Raw genomic sequence first — 17,161 nt, forward strand, 5'->3', positions numbered from 1 at the left:
CATTATACAATCACAAAGCAAAAAAGACAGAAACTATCCAAATGCCCCTTTCATTTGCACTGCTGTCATAGCTGTGTTGGTCCCAAGATATGAGCGAGACAAAGCAGGTGAGGTAATATTTTGATTGGACCAACTTCTGTTACTGAAGGAGAAAATTTTCAGCTACCCAGACCTCTGCTTCAGGGATGATATAACATAACGAAGGCTCTGCTATGCTCCCATAGGTCCTAGATGGAACAAGGGAATCCTGGAGGCGCTGCCTTCTTTCTCCTCCCCTCCTCCACCGAAACCAGCCTTAAGACAGTTTTCTCACCCTCACCTGAAGAAGGAGGCAGTGATAGGCCTCTCACGTTACTGAAGGTGCTCTCTATTCGGGTGTGTCTAGACTACAGGGTTTTGTCGACAAAAGTGGACTTTTGTCGACAAAACTATACCTGCGTCCATACTGCCTTTGAGTTATGTCGACATAACGTCAGCAAAACTCAGCAGTTTTGTTGACGTATGTAAACCTCATTCTACGAGGAATAACGCCTTTTATCGACAGAGTTCTGTCGATAGAAGGCATTATTGCATCTACACTGTCCTTTGCATCCACACTGTTATGTCGACAAAGCGGCTTGCTTTGTCAACAGAACTGGATGTAGTCTAGACGCTCTATGTCGACATAAGTTTTGTCGACAGATTCTGTCAACAAAACTTATGTTGACGTAAGCCTATAGTCTAGACATGCCCTTCCTGTTTATCCTTACAGTGACAGGCCCCACATCATTTGTGTTCTCTCCCACAGGACATGATGAATGAAATTTTCTGCAGCATGGAAGTCAAGAAATAAGTAAGAAATAAGGAGTTAAAGTTCAAAGTTCTACATTAATTATTTCTCCCTGGCTTAATGCCAGAATTATTGATCACTCATAGCATTATTATTAACTACAGAGTAGAAAGCACCTCACTCTGCACAGGGTCACACTGGGAAACACATCTTTTCACCCTCTCATTTGCTAAACAGCCAGAACGGGGGGAGGGCAGGAGAGGAGGGTGAAAATCGACCAAAAGCAGCAGTCTAAGATTAAACTTTGGTATCAGTTCAGCAAAGCACTTGAGCAGCGTAAAGCACTTAACTATACATATCTGTTTAAACCAACCCCTACTCAATAAGGGTATGTCTACACTACCCCGCTTGTTCGAACTAGCGGGGTAATGTAGGCATACCACAATTGCAAATGAAGCCCGGGATTTGAATTTCCCGGGCTTCATTTGCATAAGCGGGGCGCTGCCATTTTTAAATCCCCGCTCGTTCGAACCCCGTGCCGTGCGGCTACACGCGGCACGAACTAGGTAGTTCGAACTAGGCTTCCTAGTTCGAACTACCGTTACTCCTCATTCCACTAGGAAGCCTAGGTTGATTTTCTCTTTTGATGGTTTGAGTTCTGTAGTTTCTGCATCAGAGTGTTGCTCTTTTAAAGACTTCTGAAAACATGATCCACACCTCGGCCCACTCGGATTTTGATAGGCACTTCCGATTCTTAAATGCTGGCATCAGTGCTGTAGCTATCTTTAGAAATCTCGTGTTGGTACCTTTGTTGTGTTTTGTCAAATCTACTATGAAAGTGTTCTTAAAGCAAACAACATATCTTGGGTCATTATCCAAGGCTGTTATAATATGAAATACATGGCAGAATGTGGAAAAACAAAGCAGGAGACATACCATTCTCACCCAAGGAGTTCAGTCACAAATGTAATTAACACATTTTTTTTAATCGGTATCATCAGGATGGAATCATGTCTTCTGGAATGGAGGCCAAAGCATGAAAGGTCATACACATATTTAGCATATTTGGTACATAAACACTTTGCAAAGCTGACTGCAAAAGTGCCATGTGAATGCCTATTCTCACTCTTATTGATATTGTAAATAAGAAGCAAGCAGCATTATCTCCCCTAAATGTAAACAAACTTGTTTGTCTGAGTAACTGGCTGAACAAAAAGTGGGACTGAGTGGACTTGTAGGCTCTTAAGTTTTACATTGCATTGTTTCTGAGTGCAGTTATATAAGAAAAAAATCTACATTTGCAAATTGTGCTTTCACAATAAAAAGATTGCACTACCGTACTTGTGGGAGGTGAATTGAAAAGTACTATATCTTTTATTTATAATTTTTATAGTACAAATATTTGTAATAGAAAATAATAATATAAAGTGAGCACTTCGTATTCTATGTTGTAACTGAAATCAACATATTAGAAAATGTAGAAAAACATCCAAAATATTTATAATACATTTCAATTGCTAGTCCATTAACAGTGGGATTAAAATTGCAATTAAGCACAATTAATGTGTTTAATCACCATTAATTTTGAGTTTATTGTGTGAATTAACTGTGATTTATCAACAGCCATAATTCCAACTATACATGCTGAAAGAGTCTTGGTAGCACTTGATGCCTGTCCTAAGCAGATATTTAATTGCTGTGCTTTCTAGTTAGCTATGGCAGCTTGACATACTACTACTGTTTATTGAACTGAAAAACAAATTGATGTAATGGATATGGGATAGTAAATACATTTTACACAACTCTAAAAAAGAGCCCTTGGTTCAGCAAAGTGCCTAAATATGTGCTTAATTTTAAATGTGCTTAATTCCAATTGTCTTCCAAATTTAAACATGTGCTGACGTGCTTTGCTGAATAGATTTCACTTCATTTGACTTAAGCAAATGCTTAACATTAACATATTTAACATGCTTTATTGAATCAGAGAAAGAGATTGTCAATTACTTAAAAACTATTTATTTAATTCTTAAGTATAGCTGCTCAATTTAACATATGTTTCTTTTAAGCACCTTTATTAGAAAAAAAAGTACGGTACATTTATATTCAGTATGGAAAAAAATTAGAGTAGTGAACCCAGAGTGTTCTGCTTAATAAGTCTTCAATAGTAGGTTTATGAACTATTTGTATTTATAGATCTTCCATGCAATGTCCCTTCCTAATAATGTATTTGAATTATTTTGTACAAAAGTACCATTTGAATGTATGTTTGCCTAAATGAACATAGAAGAAATTAACTATGAAGTCTCTAATCATTAAAAAATGATGGTAGTAATTGGGAGAACAGACAAGATGCCAGGGAGAAGGGTCTAGAGGAACAAAGGTAGCTTATTATTTATCCTGTGTAAGGTCTAGCATGGTTGATTGTTCAGGAGAGTCGGCTCCTAAAGAAGAACAGTAGCTAATGAGGATGGATGTATCACCTAAGTGTATTAGAAATGGCTGCAGCAAGAAAAGGAATTGTGATGCATGTAGAGTGCTCTTTCTCTGGACAGCTCTCTGGTATAAAGCTGCCTTTGAAAACTGAACTGTGTTTCTGCACTATACATTTTCTGAAATGATATAACGGCGACAAATATTATCCTGCCTTTAAAAATGGTCAGTTTTTATATGGTCTTTCTTTTTCCAAAAGGAAAAGATTTCAAGTTGCCCAGCCTTAAACCTGGAACAAAATAAAGCCTTTAAGAGACAGTGATTAGGTTAGGTTGTAATAAAGACAAGATGAGGTAAATAAGAAAATTATTTGGTAAAGGGGTAATTGATTTAGTTATAGACAATTATTATATTAGTAACATTGATGTTCAAAGGCCAAATTTTATTGTGGGCAATAGATGCAGAAAAAAGCAGTCAACTTATGATAATCATGCTGTCTGCTCTCCTTTTCAAAAATCAGGAGCTACATTGCTCCACACGCAAAGACGGTTTTCTCCATGCCATTCTGATGTGCTCATCAATACAAAAGAATAGGCAAACTGGCACTTCGAACAGGTGTTCAGTGTGATATTCAGTAAAATAAATACCTAAAACATTCATAGCCAAGAAGCAGCAAATTTGAAAGGGAAAATCCATTTTGGTTCAATACAGGACAATAAAAGAAAACTTCATCGGCTAGAGTGGGTTGCATGTTTGTGTAAACGATGGGAACACATCCTGTTTCTCAGAATTCAAAATTGGCAAATAACAAAGACACTCTTAGACACTAGCAAATGAGTATCATACTCTTAGACACTAGCAAATGAGTATCCCTTTAAAAGAAGTCAGGAATCTGTATATCCAACTACCTCCTGACTGTGTACAGTAAAGTTGTCTGCCTGTCATCTATCTGGGGACAGAATGTGAAAGCATTCTTCCGTGGATAAGTACTTGCTATGGTTGGACTCTGCACATGAGAATCAAATGATTTGGATTTAGACTGTACCTCTAGGAACTGCCCTGAGAAACTGATCTAAGTGTATGAGATGAGAAAAAAAATAAAATGCACCACCCAAAGAAATGTCCAGGAGCCCCTGACTCAGATTGAGAAACACGCCATTGTTTCCTAATCCATTATGTGCTTCCTCCTTTTTCTGGAAAGCGGTAATAATTTCCTGTTGTCCTGTATCAGCCAACTGTATACATGTGCTAGCTCAGCTGTATTGGTTGGCACGTTTGGGGTCAAGGCTCTGCCCCTTGATCTCTGCCCCAGTCTCTGCCTCTCTCCGAGCAGCCCCTACATACATGTTCTAGGGGTCGCACACCCATTTACTGCTACATGCTTGGGACAACGCTCAAAATAGCCTGGCCAAGAGTTTAAGTTTGGGTGAGGGGGATACCTACTCTTCCTTAATCCCGTGCATGGGCATGTAATCCAAGTTACAGTCTAGAACTCTCAATAGGTAACTCGATTAATAAAGAGGTAACAGGTCCAATATTTACATATCTGAACTGATTCTATTATAATAAAAAGTGATACACCTGATATTTTTCTTGGCCCTCAGAAAAAATCATCAAAATATTCAGTCTATGTCTATACTGGCGGCTTCTTGCACAAGAAATATGCAAATGAGGCTGTGTGGAATATTGCTGAGCCTCATTTGCATACCTAATGAACCACCATTTTTTGCAGAAGAGGCTCTTGCGCCAGAAGGTGCATCTACACTGTCCCTTCTTGTGCAAGAAAAACCCTCTTGTGCAATGCTGCTATGCTGATTATTTTCAGGATTCCAAAGACCCTCAAGAACCATGAACTAGCTCAGATTCTTCACAAAAGTATGCATAATCTCTATATAAACCAAGGAAACCAACGTTGTATGCATTAATCAGCCAATTTCCATTCACAATTTCCAGCAGAATCTTCCTTTGATCATCTGGTTCTGTATTTGTTGTAATTACATTACTAGTGCAGCTGTGTTAGTCACACTGTATATACAGAGAATAAGTTTTTCATGTCCAAATTAAGAAAACATCTCTCTCCATCTCTACATATTTCCCAAGGTCCATCAGGAAATATGTCACAGACCTTGTGCTACATATGCGATGAGCTCATATTTTAATTGTGAACAGATACCACAATAATAGGTGCTATATAAAACCCTATTTAGGTAGATTTGACAGAGGGCCTTGACTTGTGCAGTTAACCTACTTATAATCCAATTTCTATTAATAATGTATATTTGATAGGGCTGTTGATCAATTAAAAAATTTAATCGTAATTAATCGCGCGATTAATCGTGCATACCTCCCCTTTGAAATGCCATGGCGGCATTTCAATGGGGCAGTGCTGCATGGAGCCAGGGATCAGCTGGAGTCCCCAGCTGACCCCGGGCTCCATGCAGTGCTGTCCCTTGAAAGCACTGCCACACCATTTCTAAGGGACAGCACATTAGGAGCCTGGGATCAGCCGGGGACTCCAGATGACCCCCCGACTCCACTATTGCAAAGCCCCTTTGAAGAGCTCAAGCAGCACTTCAAAGAGGCTCCGCTTGCACTGCCCCTTTGAAGTGCTGGAAGGGCACTTCAAAGGGGCAGCGCAGTGTTAACACCTGCGATTAACATGTTAAAAAAATTAACACGTTAATCCTGTCCTGCGTTAATTGCAGATATTAACGCAGGTCAATTGAGATTATTTGAGATTATTCAATTACAAACACACTTTAAAATAACTTGATATTATAAAAATGCTCTCATAAAAAAAACTGGAGTAAATTTCTAACATTTCGGTTTCAATCAGCTCATGGAGTATCTGCATCTTTCAAGAGACTGTCTCTCCCTTCCCTTCTCTGCCTGCCCTATTTTTGTGCCATTACTTTTTCCTTCCACCTTAACCATCTCCTTTCTCTATTCCACGCATTTTTTCTATCTCAGCTCCGTAAGCCTATTTCTTACCAGGGGTAGTACAACTCGGTGGGAATGGGAGTTGAGGAAAGAAGGGATGGGGAAGTGAACAATGTTCAGGATCAGATACAAGTAGATTGAGTATCATGAAAGAACAAGATTCTTCTAAATACAATTAGCTATCTGGCTAACTGCTCTTCTTGAATAAATTATTCCTACATCTTTTTTTTTTTTTCTGACTTCAAACTTCTCTCTAACCTAAATCAGATCAGTCCCAATCTCTTTCATCCCCTTCTTCAGCAAACATACATATCACTTTTGCTGATGCATCTTTAGTTTGATAATTCTTAATTAAGTCTCTTGCTCCATAGTGAGCAAATTACTAATTTCAAATCCCAAATTCAAGCAAAGGGGGCTTGCTACTTTGAGGGAAAGAATTATTTTAAAAGGTTAAGTTATGGTGTGGTGAGCAGACAGAGGCTCTGACAGTCTTTGCTTTCATGGCAATTCAGCTATTCCTAGTACAAACCTCTCTTAGGATACATCTGCACAGAAGAGTAATTTCAGAATAACTGATGTTATTTTGAAATAACATAGTGCACGTCTACACAGCAAACCATTATTTTGAAATAATGTCAAGATGGAGGAGTTCTTACTCCAATTCCTGTAACCCTCATTTTATGAGGAGTAAGGGAAGTTGAAGAGTGTTCTTCCTTCGAATTCCTGCTGTGTAGACAGCACCAAAAGCCAAATTAAGCTATTTTGACTTCAGCCGCACAATTGACATAGCTGAAGTTGAGTATCTTAATTCGACTTTTGCCCTACTTGGTAGATGTACCCTGTTAGTCTATATCTGTAAAACAATGAGGAGTCTTGTAGCACCTTAAAGACTTAATACGTCTACACTAGCCCCTTAATTTGAATTAGCTGGTAAACCTCATTGCGGGAGGAATACCAGCTAATTCGAGTTAGGGCTTTAAATCGGAATCCTATTTCACTGCCTCATGTAGACGTGGGCAGTTACTTCGGACTAGTCAATTTTTAAAATGGCGACTGGCCGGGAACATGCAAATCAAGCGCAGGATATTTAAATCCCGGGCTTGAGTTACAATTCTGGTTGCCCTCATTAGCCTCCCTAGATCGATCTGGGGGCTAGTGTAGACGTACCCTAACAGATTTATTTAGGCATAAGCACTTCAGATATATCTGAAGAAGTGATTTTAACCCAAAAAAGTTTATGCTCAAAGAAATCTGTTAGTCTTTAAGGTGCCACAGGACTCCTCTTTTTTTAGTACAAGCCTGATATTTCATTATTCATGTTGTGGCCTGCTATTATATAAATAACCCATATCACAAAGAAAATACAACTGTTTTAGACTGACTCTCTATATTTCTATACAGTGACAAACTAAAACTCTCAAGAATTCTGCTACCCCTCACCTAAAATAAACAAAGGGTGACCATGCAAATTATGGTGACATCAGTAATAATAATATCACAGTTCTGTATACATAATTATTTTTGCCTAGTCATTGCCCATGCATTACTTTACTAATTATACGGCAAGTAAGAACATCAGCAAAGTAAAGTTTATAGGAAGGAGGTTGCTAATCTACAAATTTAATACCTGTTCAAAGGTTTTGGTCTGTTGTTTATTTTTCTAAAGCAAAATCAAAGAGTCTGCTTGTGAATAATTCACTCTAAATTATTCAAATTTGATAGCATCATACATTCTAAAAAGGAACTAATTACAAGAATGGACTGGAGTCTTCAATAATCTGAAATATTGTTTTTTAATCTAATTCTCCTTCTAAAATAATTACTCAGAATCAATCACTGTCAGGATTATAACAATAATCAGATTGCCGTTAGAGGCGGTTGATAATATCTCAGAGTCCAATTTCTTCCCATGATAAGGAGATCAAATCATTTCAGCAACTGGGAATTGCATTACAACTATTCTAAACGCAGCTTAAATGCATCCTTTTACATTTTTTATACCGTTGCTTTTTTGTTCATTTTATTTGTGAAAAGTATGTACACAGTGGACTTTATATGGTATTTTAAAAATAATTACAACCCTTTTCAGCTTATCTAAAGGGAGGCTTTCATTGCAGGAACTAAAGACTTCCTTCAATTCACAGCACTGTTTATTGATCTGTTCAAAAGGATGACAACCAATTCGGTCTAGAATGTTTCTCTTTGAGTCTTGAAACAAGAAAAGCGAGAAAGAAAAGTGTCTGTGAAGTCAATCAACTGCCATACATTAGCATATAGTTGATAATCCACTATTTCTAAGACTATAACACCTATATATATTTAACAAAAAAAATGTAATAGACATTCTGCCTACACGTGATAAAGCAAGCATTTCATTTAGCTTTGAATACAGATGAAAAGTATGGTTTGAACAGTTTATTCAACAAAAGAATAATAATTCTTCAAGTCTAAATTTGGAGGTGGTCCAAGATTTTCAAGTAAATGCTCCCTCTTTTGGAGTTTACTAGTTCCTGGGACCTTTGGACTATAGCAACAATGGCTCCAGAGTCTCTCAACACCATTTCTCAGCCTGCCCAAGGTGCAGAACAGGGTCAGAATAGACTTGAAACTTGTACGAAACTTGGAGAGTTTAGCATGGAGTGATTTACATAGTTCCTTTGCTAGTTTTGAGCAATCCTGGGCTGCTGATGAAGGAGGGAGGAAAAGGGGACAATTGTCCTGGAGCCTAGCAATTTAAAAGAGCCTGAGGCTCCTGGCCACCATGACCACTACTGCAGCACCAGCACCAATAGCTGGAGCCATGGACCCTTTAAATTGCCACTCGAGCCCTGTGCGACATGGTCCAGGTAGAGTTGAGGGTTGGCTGGGGGAGCCCTGCCCCTTCTAGGGAACCTGGAGGTGAGTCCTTTTCCCCCCTGACTTTTGTGTAGGGCCCCCTGCAAGTCTGTCACCAGTCCTGGAGGAACAAGGACTTCTCCATCCTCTCAGTAAAAACAGGCTGTTAGCACCAGGGGGAGAGGCTTGAACCATGCCTGAGGGGGAGGGGGGAGAAGGCTACATCAATAATAATTAAACCAGGCATCTGGAGCTGAAAATGTAAAATTCACTATAGGAAACCAAGCAAGAAAATTATTTTGGGTTTATTTTTCTCTTCCCCTGATCCACTGACTCTAGTTTATATTTGTTTATTGGGGTTTGAAGGTGAGATGGTAAAGATTTATTTATTTATACTTTGAAATCTTGAATTCACACATTCATACAACTATACATTCCAACAAAGAACATGAACTGTGGGATGACTTACATCATATTTGTCTTACATATTGTTACATTGTCCTGCAGTGAATAAATCTCTGAAAAATAAAATTGTATTTGTCTATATGGTGCATCCGTTATGCTTCTAAGAAGCACATGGGATCTTTTTCAGGGGAAAAAGGCAATATTTCACATTTATTACAAATACAGTATAGAAATCAGCATATGCATTCACACACACACACTCACATGTTGTACAGCTGGTGCCATAGCTGCTCTTCTTATTGGTGCTCATGCCAGTCTAGTGACCAGTTAGGCTGGGCACAAGGAAGCAGCCAGGTTCTGTCAGCTGCAGTCCGATGCTCTGAAATTGTCTTCACAAGACTAACCCAAAGCTTCACAGCTACATACTTCACTTCTATGGCTGTAAGTCCCAACTTTAGTCTATGGTTTTTGCAGTGTCATGCTGAAGTCATCTAATTGTTTTAGCTCAAGGCTGCTTCCATTGTCATTTTCCATGAGTACTTTGATGAATAACCTGGGAGTGTCTGCAGCTGGTTGATCTCCTTCACACATCTCCTTCAGGTGTAAGCCCTTGCTTTAGAGTAGTAAGTTCTGCCCCTCTTCAGGCATCTTGAATTTGACCAATGCCTGAGTTCACACTTCCTTGTTAACCATGCTGATCATTTGCTGCTGGAGTTTTCTGTCTCTTATCTTCCCACATTCAAACATTCCTCACACACAAAGGACAGCTCATTTCAGAGAAAGCAATTTCTCTTACAAAGGAGTAGGCTGTAATTCTTAGACTTAAAAAGTTAAAAAGACAATTTAAAACAATTTCTTTACTAACTTATAATACCTAATACCAAATATATTTTAATACCTAGCAGCTGCAACAAAACAAACCTTACGAAACAAAATCTATAGGGCTGTGTCCAGACTCAGGGTTTTTTTCGAAAAAAGTAGCCTTTTTTCGAAAAAACCTCACCTGCGTCTAGTCTGCAGCCGCGTTCTTTCGAAATTAAATCGAAAGAACGCGGCTTTTCTTTCGATGGCGGTAAACCTCAATTTACGAGGAAGAACGCCTTCTTTCGAAAGTTCCTCTTTCGAAAGAAGGAGTTCTTGAATGTAAATAGGGCTTCTTCGAAAGAGAGCATCCAGACTCACTGGATGCTTTCTTTCGAAAAAGCAAGCCGCTTTTTCGAAAGTTCAACGTGCAGTCTAGACGCTCTCTTTCGAAAGAGGCTTGCAGTCTAGACATAGCCTATAACTGTAACCCCCTTTTTCCTCCCTGGGTTACTCCGGAGCAGGTTATACTCACAGGTGTGCCTGGGCGCCTGATAGTTTTAACATAAAAGGAGATCCTGAGTACCCCAGTGGTGATGTTGTTTAGTTGGGGACTCCCTATCTACCTCTTGCTGCAGTCCCTTTCTCATAAAGAATATACGATGGTGATGCCTCCACCTGGCTGGCCCTGTACACACTTAATGGTGTGTCTCGGGAGCCTCCAGGAATAAAATTATTCCAGCAATAATCTGGATCTAACTCCAGGACAACAATTATAAATAATATATATCTAATTGATTACATTAAAATGAACACACCTTTACTTAACAACTTAAAGAAGCAGGGTTTAACAGATTAACAGTAAATAAAATCAATTAACAAAGTACACAGAAGTAATAGGAACTTTTCTAGCTGGCATTTGCACTGCCACCATTTATCCCACACCAGAGTGTGCACTCCTCTAGACTCAGAGTCCCAGACGCTTGCATGGGCGCTCTTGAAGATCTGCAGCTGGAGTGGAGGTTCTCTGTAGGTTGTGTGTGTGTTAGTCCAAGCTATGCAGCCAGCTGCAAACTCCCTCTGCCACTGGAGCAGGCTCCACCAAATGCCAGCAGTTTTGGTTCCCTGGGTTGGACACTGCCTCTCTTTGGACCCAGAGTAAATCTAAATCTCTGAGGTCTTTTCCAGGCAGCACTTTCCCAGAGATTCCATTTACTTACAGCCTCCTCATGTGTGCTGGTTGTTGTGTAGTCCTTCTGAGCCACAGGCACAGCCAGAGTCTCTCCCCTCTAAGGCAATCAGCTGCCCCAGAAGCAGCCTGTTAGATCCAAGTCCCAAAGGCTCTCAGTCCCAGGCTGTAGCTGCAACATAACAGCTCCTGGACTGGATAAGGCTCCTCCACAGCAGCCTGGCTCCTCTATCCCAAAAATGGAGAATCCCAGACTCTGAGACCCTCTGTCCACATGTCTGGACAAGCCTTTGCTTCCTGGTTTCCTCAAGGGCTCATGGGAACTGTAGTCTCTAGGGCTAGATTGCCGCACACCAAATCCTCCCAGAAAAAGCCAAAGGCTATTTGGATATGAAAACCCTTTACCGACCTCCCCGGTAAACCTCATCCTACGAGGCATAACGGGGAAGTCGATAAATGGCTTTCAGGTCGGCGCGGGAGTGTCCAGACTAGCGCGCTGAGCCGACAAACAGCTGATCAGCTATTTGTCAGTTCAGCACGACAGCCATTTAAATTTAAATGAAGCTGCGATTATTTAAATCACGGCTTCATTTCCCTTTGCCGATCAGCCTAATCTACATGGCTCCATCAATGGAGCCATGTAGTTTAGACACACTCTTAATGTCCACCTGCTTATAAACACAAGTCCTACTTTAAAGTTGGAAAATGATGGGAAGTGAAAAGACAGAATAATTTAAATAAAATGTGTTGGATTGTATAAGCTTCCTAGCCTGTCTTTTGGCATTTGTTAATTATTAGATCATATCTCATTTATGAGAGAAATTTCATATCCCCTATAAAACCATTACATATATTTCTCAAGGCAAGTAGACTGTGGTAGATAGAAGGCATAGATGAATATCCCAATGACAGATTAATTTTTAGAATTCTTTTTAAAATATGTTTTTAAAATGACACATTTAAAAGATGATTGGCATCAGCATGACTATACAGGAAAACATTGTCAAGGAAAAGAGTTCTATTTACATTTTCATGATAGGCTATATTTAAAAAAATGTTTGAGAGCAAGCTACTTTGATTGTTTGGTTTATTTTGGGCCCCAAATGCATATTCACACAATATTCCGAGGGTAATCAATGAGTGTTTGGGTTACTGCAAAGCAAAATGGAGAAGGGGTGAAATGTTCCCTATTTTTTCCCCATTTTGTGCCAAACATTTCAAATCCCTTTAAATATTCCCATCAATTTTATGTAGCCTTTATGAAGCCTTTGCCTTCTAAGGCTTTGGCTAAACTTGCACTTAAACTTTTGCCGTTCATGGGCGCATAACCCCACCCCATGAACAATGAGGTTTTGCCGCTGCATGTGCACATATGAATGCTGCTTTGCTGGTTAGAGTGCTCTCCTGCAGACAAAGTGAAACTCGCTCATTGAGGGTGAGTGGGAAGTATTTTGTGCTGACAAAAAGCATTCACACATGCTGACTTTTAGAGACAAGGCAATGTCGAGACAGCCTTGTCTCTAAAAACTATGTAGTGTAGATGTATTCTAAGAGACTGATTTTCATCTTGACTATAACTGTGTCTCCTCTTTTGCACCACAAGTTTAGTTACTTTAAGCTGTTATCTAGCCAACACAGACTTAACTACACGCACATGCATAGTCCCAGTAAGATCCCTTGGCTGGATCAAGGCCTTAATGATTCCAAAGTGCAGAGACCTTTGGGTTCATTCAAACACAGAAATTTTCTGCAAAAGGAATAAGGAAACCTGCCATCTTCTTTTGAGCCTCCAATTCTGTATCAGCATGTCAAACTTCCAGGTGATTACTAAAGCCTGTAAAGTTAAGCATGTGCCTAAGAGTTTGCAGGGTTATGGTCTTTTTTTTTTATTTGTGAGTGCAAAATATCTCTGTTTTGAGTATCCTCAATACTTGACCATTTGCTTGCTGTTTTTTTCTGTAACAGACTAACTCAGCTACCCCCTGAAGCTCCTCAATACTGCAGCAGGTCAGAAATCAGAACCAGCACATTAAAGAGAACGATCCTTGTATAGGAATGTAGATCCGGCATGTCACAGACTGCACAGGCTGCTTGACAGATGTGTAGGGATATGTTGTATGTATTTATAGAATTGTGGACATGATTTATGTTTCAATTTAACCTTTTATTCCCACAAGGAGCATGCCTGTGGTCCCTGTAGATGGTGATAGAAATTTCTACAGGATTTTTGCTGCTCGGTTTAAGCTCTTTTAAGCCTGTTATGAACGCAGGCTATGTCTGAAAGTATGTTTAAGAGTGGGTCTCAAATTTTCAGTTTAATTCCTGTCCTGTGCAGCCTCCCTGAATTTCTGCTAAAGGCTCACAAGGACAAGAAGGGTTACATGCCATGTACTTCCCCTTCTACTATGTTGTTGGCATGGAATGTGTGAATGGCGAAAGCCTTAGTTTTCAGCCTTGTTCCCACCTAACATGCTAGCCAGTAAAAATGACTAATCTTGTGTGGTTTGGAGTAATCTGTTTTTGGTATGAGTCAGGAGCAGATTACTATCCCATAGGGGCAGGTGGAAAGTAATTATTCCTCTCTAAGGTGGTCTTGGGAGGGTGAAATTACACCTTGCCTTTTATACAGTGTTACGGTAAATGCACAAATGTAGTCTAATAGATCCACACATGGAGTAACATATCACTCCACGTGATGAGGGATGGCAGAATGCAGACTGGAAGAATACCCATTTGAACATTATTGCAGCAAAATACAGTTTTGGATGTTACCCTTCTAAGAGTCAACTACAAGATGGTTAGCGTGAGTGCTGTGCAGGACTGGAAATTTGCCAGGCATTTGAAATGATAGCACGCAAAATATCAATATTCGGGATAAAAAAAATGTTCCTGTGGCTTTTTTTTAAACTTGACAGCTCAGATATATTTTATTTGATGACAGTTCAAGTGAAATAAACAACTCTGACGACATTGTAGCTTGAAATATAGCCTTACCTCATTAAGTAACAGAGAACTTGGGAATAGAGCCAAACTAGCTACATTCTGAAGTCAATAGTATGAGATATCCAATATGGATATTTTTTTTTATAGTTCACAGAGCAGCTATTGATGAACCACAGTCTTCTTCTTGCCCTTAAGTGTTTTTGTGTGTCCCAGCCAAGTTAAAATAAAATAATGTCATTGTGTGCTCCTGAATTAGCCTATAAATCAGAACTAATGGCCTAGTGTTTACAATGAATAGCACTTAATCAAGCAGTTTCACTGACATCACATATTGTCCATAATGTATGTAACACTATGTCCCAGTACAAATCTGCAAGAAGTTGGTGCTTCTTGCCAAAGAGACATGGAAAAAGGCAGGGTGTGTAGTAATCATTTTATTACACAAATATTAGAGCTGGTCACATAAAATGGAATTTCTTTACCAGGGGAAATTACAATTTTGATTTTGGTCCCAAATCAGGGTGAAAATGTGAGGTTTCCTGGTGATATGAAATATCCCAAAATATTTCATTTTTTATCTTATTGGAACAAAACTTAGAATTTCCCTTGGGTTGTGATAATAAAAATTATCAGAATTCAAAAAACAATAGTAAAAAGATCAAAACCATAAAGTCAGGAAAGAATGGTTCAACTATACCAACATGAAAATGTGTTGAAAATTCTTCATCAAAAATGTCAAAAAAGTTATGCATTGTCCCCATGCTCAACTGATTTTGTCAAATCATCATTTCCCAGAGAAGAAACTATTCCTTCAGAAATATTTTATCAACTTTCATAACTATTTCTAATGATGTTATTGGAACCATTGCAAGAGTAAAAATTGCAGAATCAGACTCTGAATTAGTGATGTGGCCCTGAATTAATTGCAGTTTAACCCTGAAAAGTGACAATAGGTTGAACTCTCTAGTCTAGTAACATCCGTGGTCTGGCATGATTTTAGTTAGCTGGTTGTCTACTTATCATGGGTATAACTATGTAGCACTTCAAAGACTAACAAGATGGTTTATTAGGTGATGAACTTTTGTGGGCCAGACCCACTTGAGGAAGTGGGTCTGGCCCATGAAAGCTCATCACCTAATAAACCATCTTGTTAATCTTTAAAGTGCTATATAGTTCTGTCTTTTGTTTCAGCTAGACCAGACTAACACTGCTACATCTCTATCACTATCATGGGTGTGGCTAAGTTTCCTATGGTCCCATAAAGTTTGTTTAGAGCTTTCCTGGCTCTCAATGGTCTGTGCTGTTATTCAATTCTAATTTACCTCTAAATATCTCCTTAAAGCCCAATAAGCAGTGGAAGTGTTGGTAATGCTGCTAAACAACCCTGACCTCCCATGGTCTGGCAGCAGTCAGGTCCCAAGGGTGCTGGATTGGAAAAGTTCAACCTGTACATGAAGCTGTCTTACTCGATCTGCTGTGTATAGCTATATAGTAACAAAAGTAAACATTTATCCTTGTGAATAGCTGGAACCACTGCTCAGTCTGAACAGCTAAGAAAAAATTAGCTTCCTGGACTTCTCCTTGCTTCTAAAGAGCCAAATAGCCGCAACCACACAAAATGCTGTTTTCTACCTGTTGGATTTGAACTTTGTGAGGTTGCTCAATGAATTTGTGACTTCCAGGCCTGATTTCTATCATTTTATGTCTCTAGGTATCACAGATCTAACCTTTAAAGGCAACAGTAAGTTCTGAAAACAGCAGACGATCTGCTGAAGCCACAGAGGCCCACGAGCACATCGCCCTTGTGCTGTCCTTTTAAACAAATAACAGTTGAAATTCAGTGTGTCTGAACTCATTCCCAAAAGAATAAGAATCAAGAAAAAAGAAGCCCCATGATGTGATTTATAGAAAATCTCTCAGCCGTAGCAAGTTGTAGTGGTAGCCATGACCATGATGATGCACCAACTTACATGCTATACTGAGCAGGTTGATAAGTACACCACATAAAGAAATATCCATCTAAACAAGTTTCAATGGTTGGCATATGAACACTCCTTTATCCTTCAGAAGGTTTTGGTATGTTATGACAATTCTGTAACCTTACACTGGGAAATTAAAAACTCCTAACCAAGTAGTTATAAGCTTCAGGGGGTAGCCGAGTTAGTCTGTAAGGGTATATCTACACTAGCCCCCTAGTTCAAACTAGGGTGGCTAATGTAGGTATTTGAACTTGCAAATGAAGCCCTCATTGCAGGAGGAGTAACAGTTAATCCGAACTAAGGACTTAGTTTAGATTAACTTCTGACTGCTGCATGTAGCCGCGGGCAGTCAATTCAAACTAAGGGGATTTAAAAATGGTGTCCGCCCAGGAACATGCAAATGAAGCCTGGGATATTTAAATCCCGGGCTTCATTTGCAAGTTTGAATGCCAACATTAGCCACCCTAGTTCCAACTAGGGTAGACATAACCTAAAGGATAAAATTAAAAAACAACAAATGGTCTCGTAGCACTTTATAGACTAACAAAACTTGTAGATGGTTATCTGAAGAAGTGGGCTGTGCCCACGAAAGCTCATGATACCATCTACATGTTTTGTTAGTCTATAAAGTGCTTCCAGGCCAAGTAGTTATAGTTCAAACATTCAATTCACATTGTTCCTTCAACTCCAACAGTTTTTCTGTTCATATAAAAAAAATTACATATCCCGTATTGTTAAAATGATCTTCCTTCCATCTCTTACTCAGTCTGGGCAATTTAAGATTTCATCTTAGGGTTTGGGTCAGCCCATTATCTAATTTCAAAACATTTCGAGCAAACCCAGGGAAGTTTATGATACTGCCCTTAAAAC

This window comes from Pelodiscus sinensis, chromosome 2 (genome assembly GCF_052426305.1).
Source record: "Pelodiscus sinensis isolate ZL-2025 chromosome 2, ASM5242630v1, whole genome shotgun sequence".
Classification (NCBI taxonomy): Eukaryota; Metazoa; Chordata; order Testudines; family Trionychidae; genus Pelodiscus; species Pelodiscus sinensis.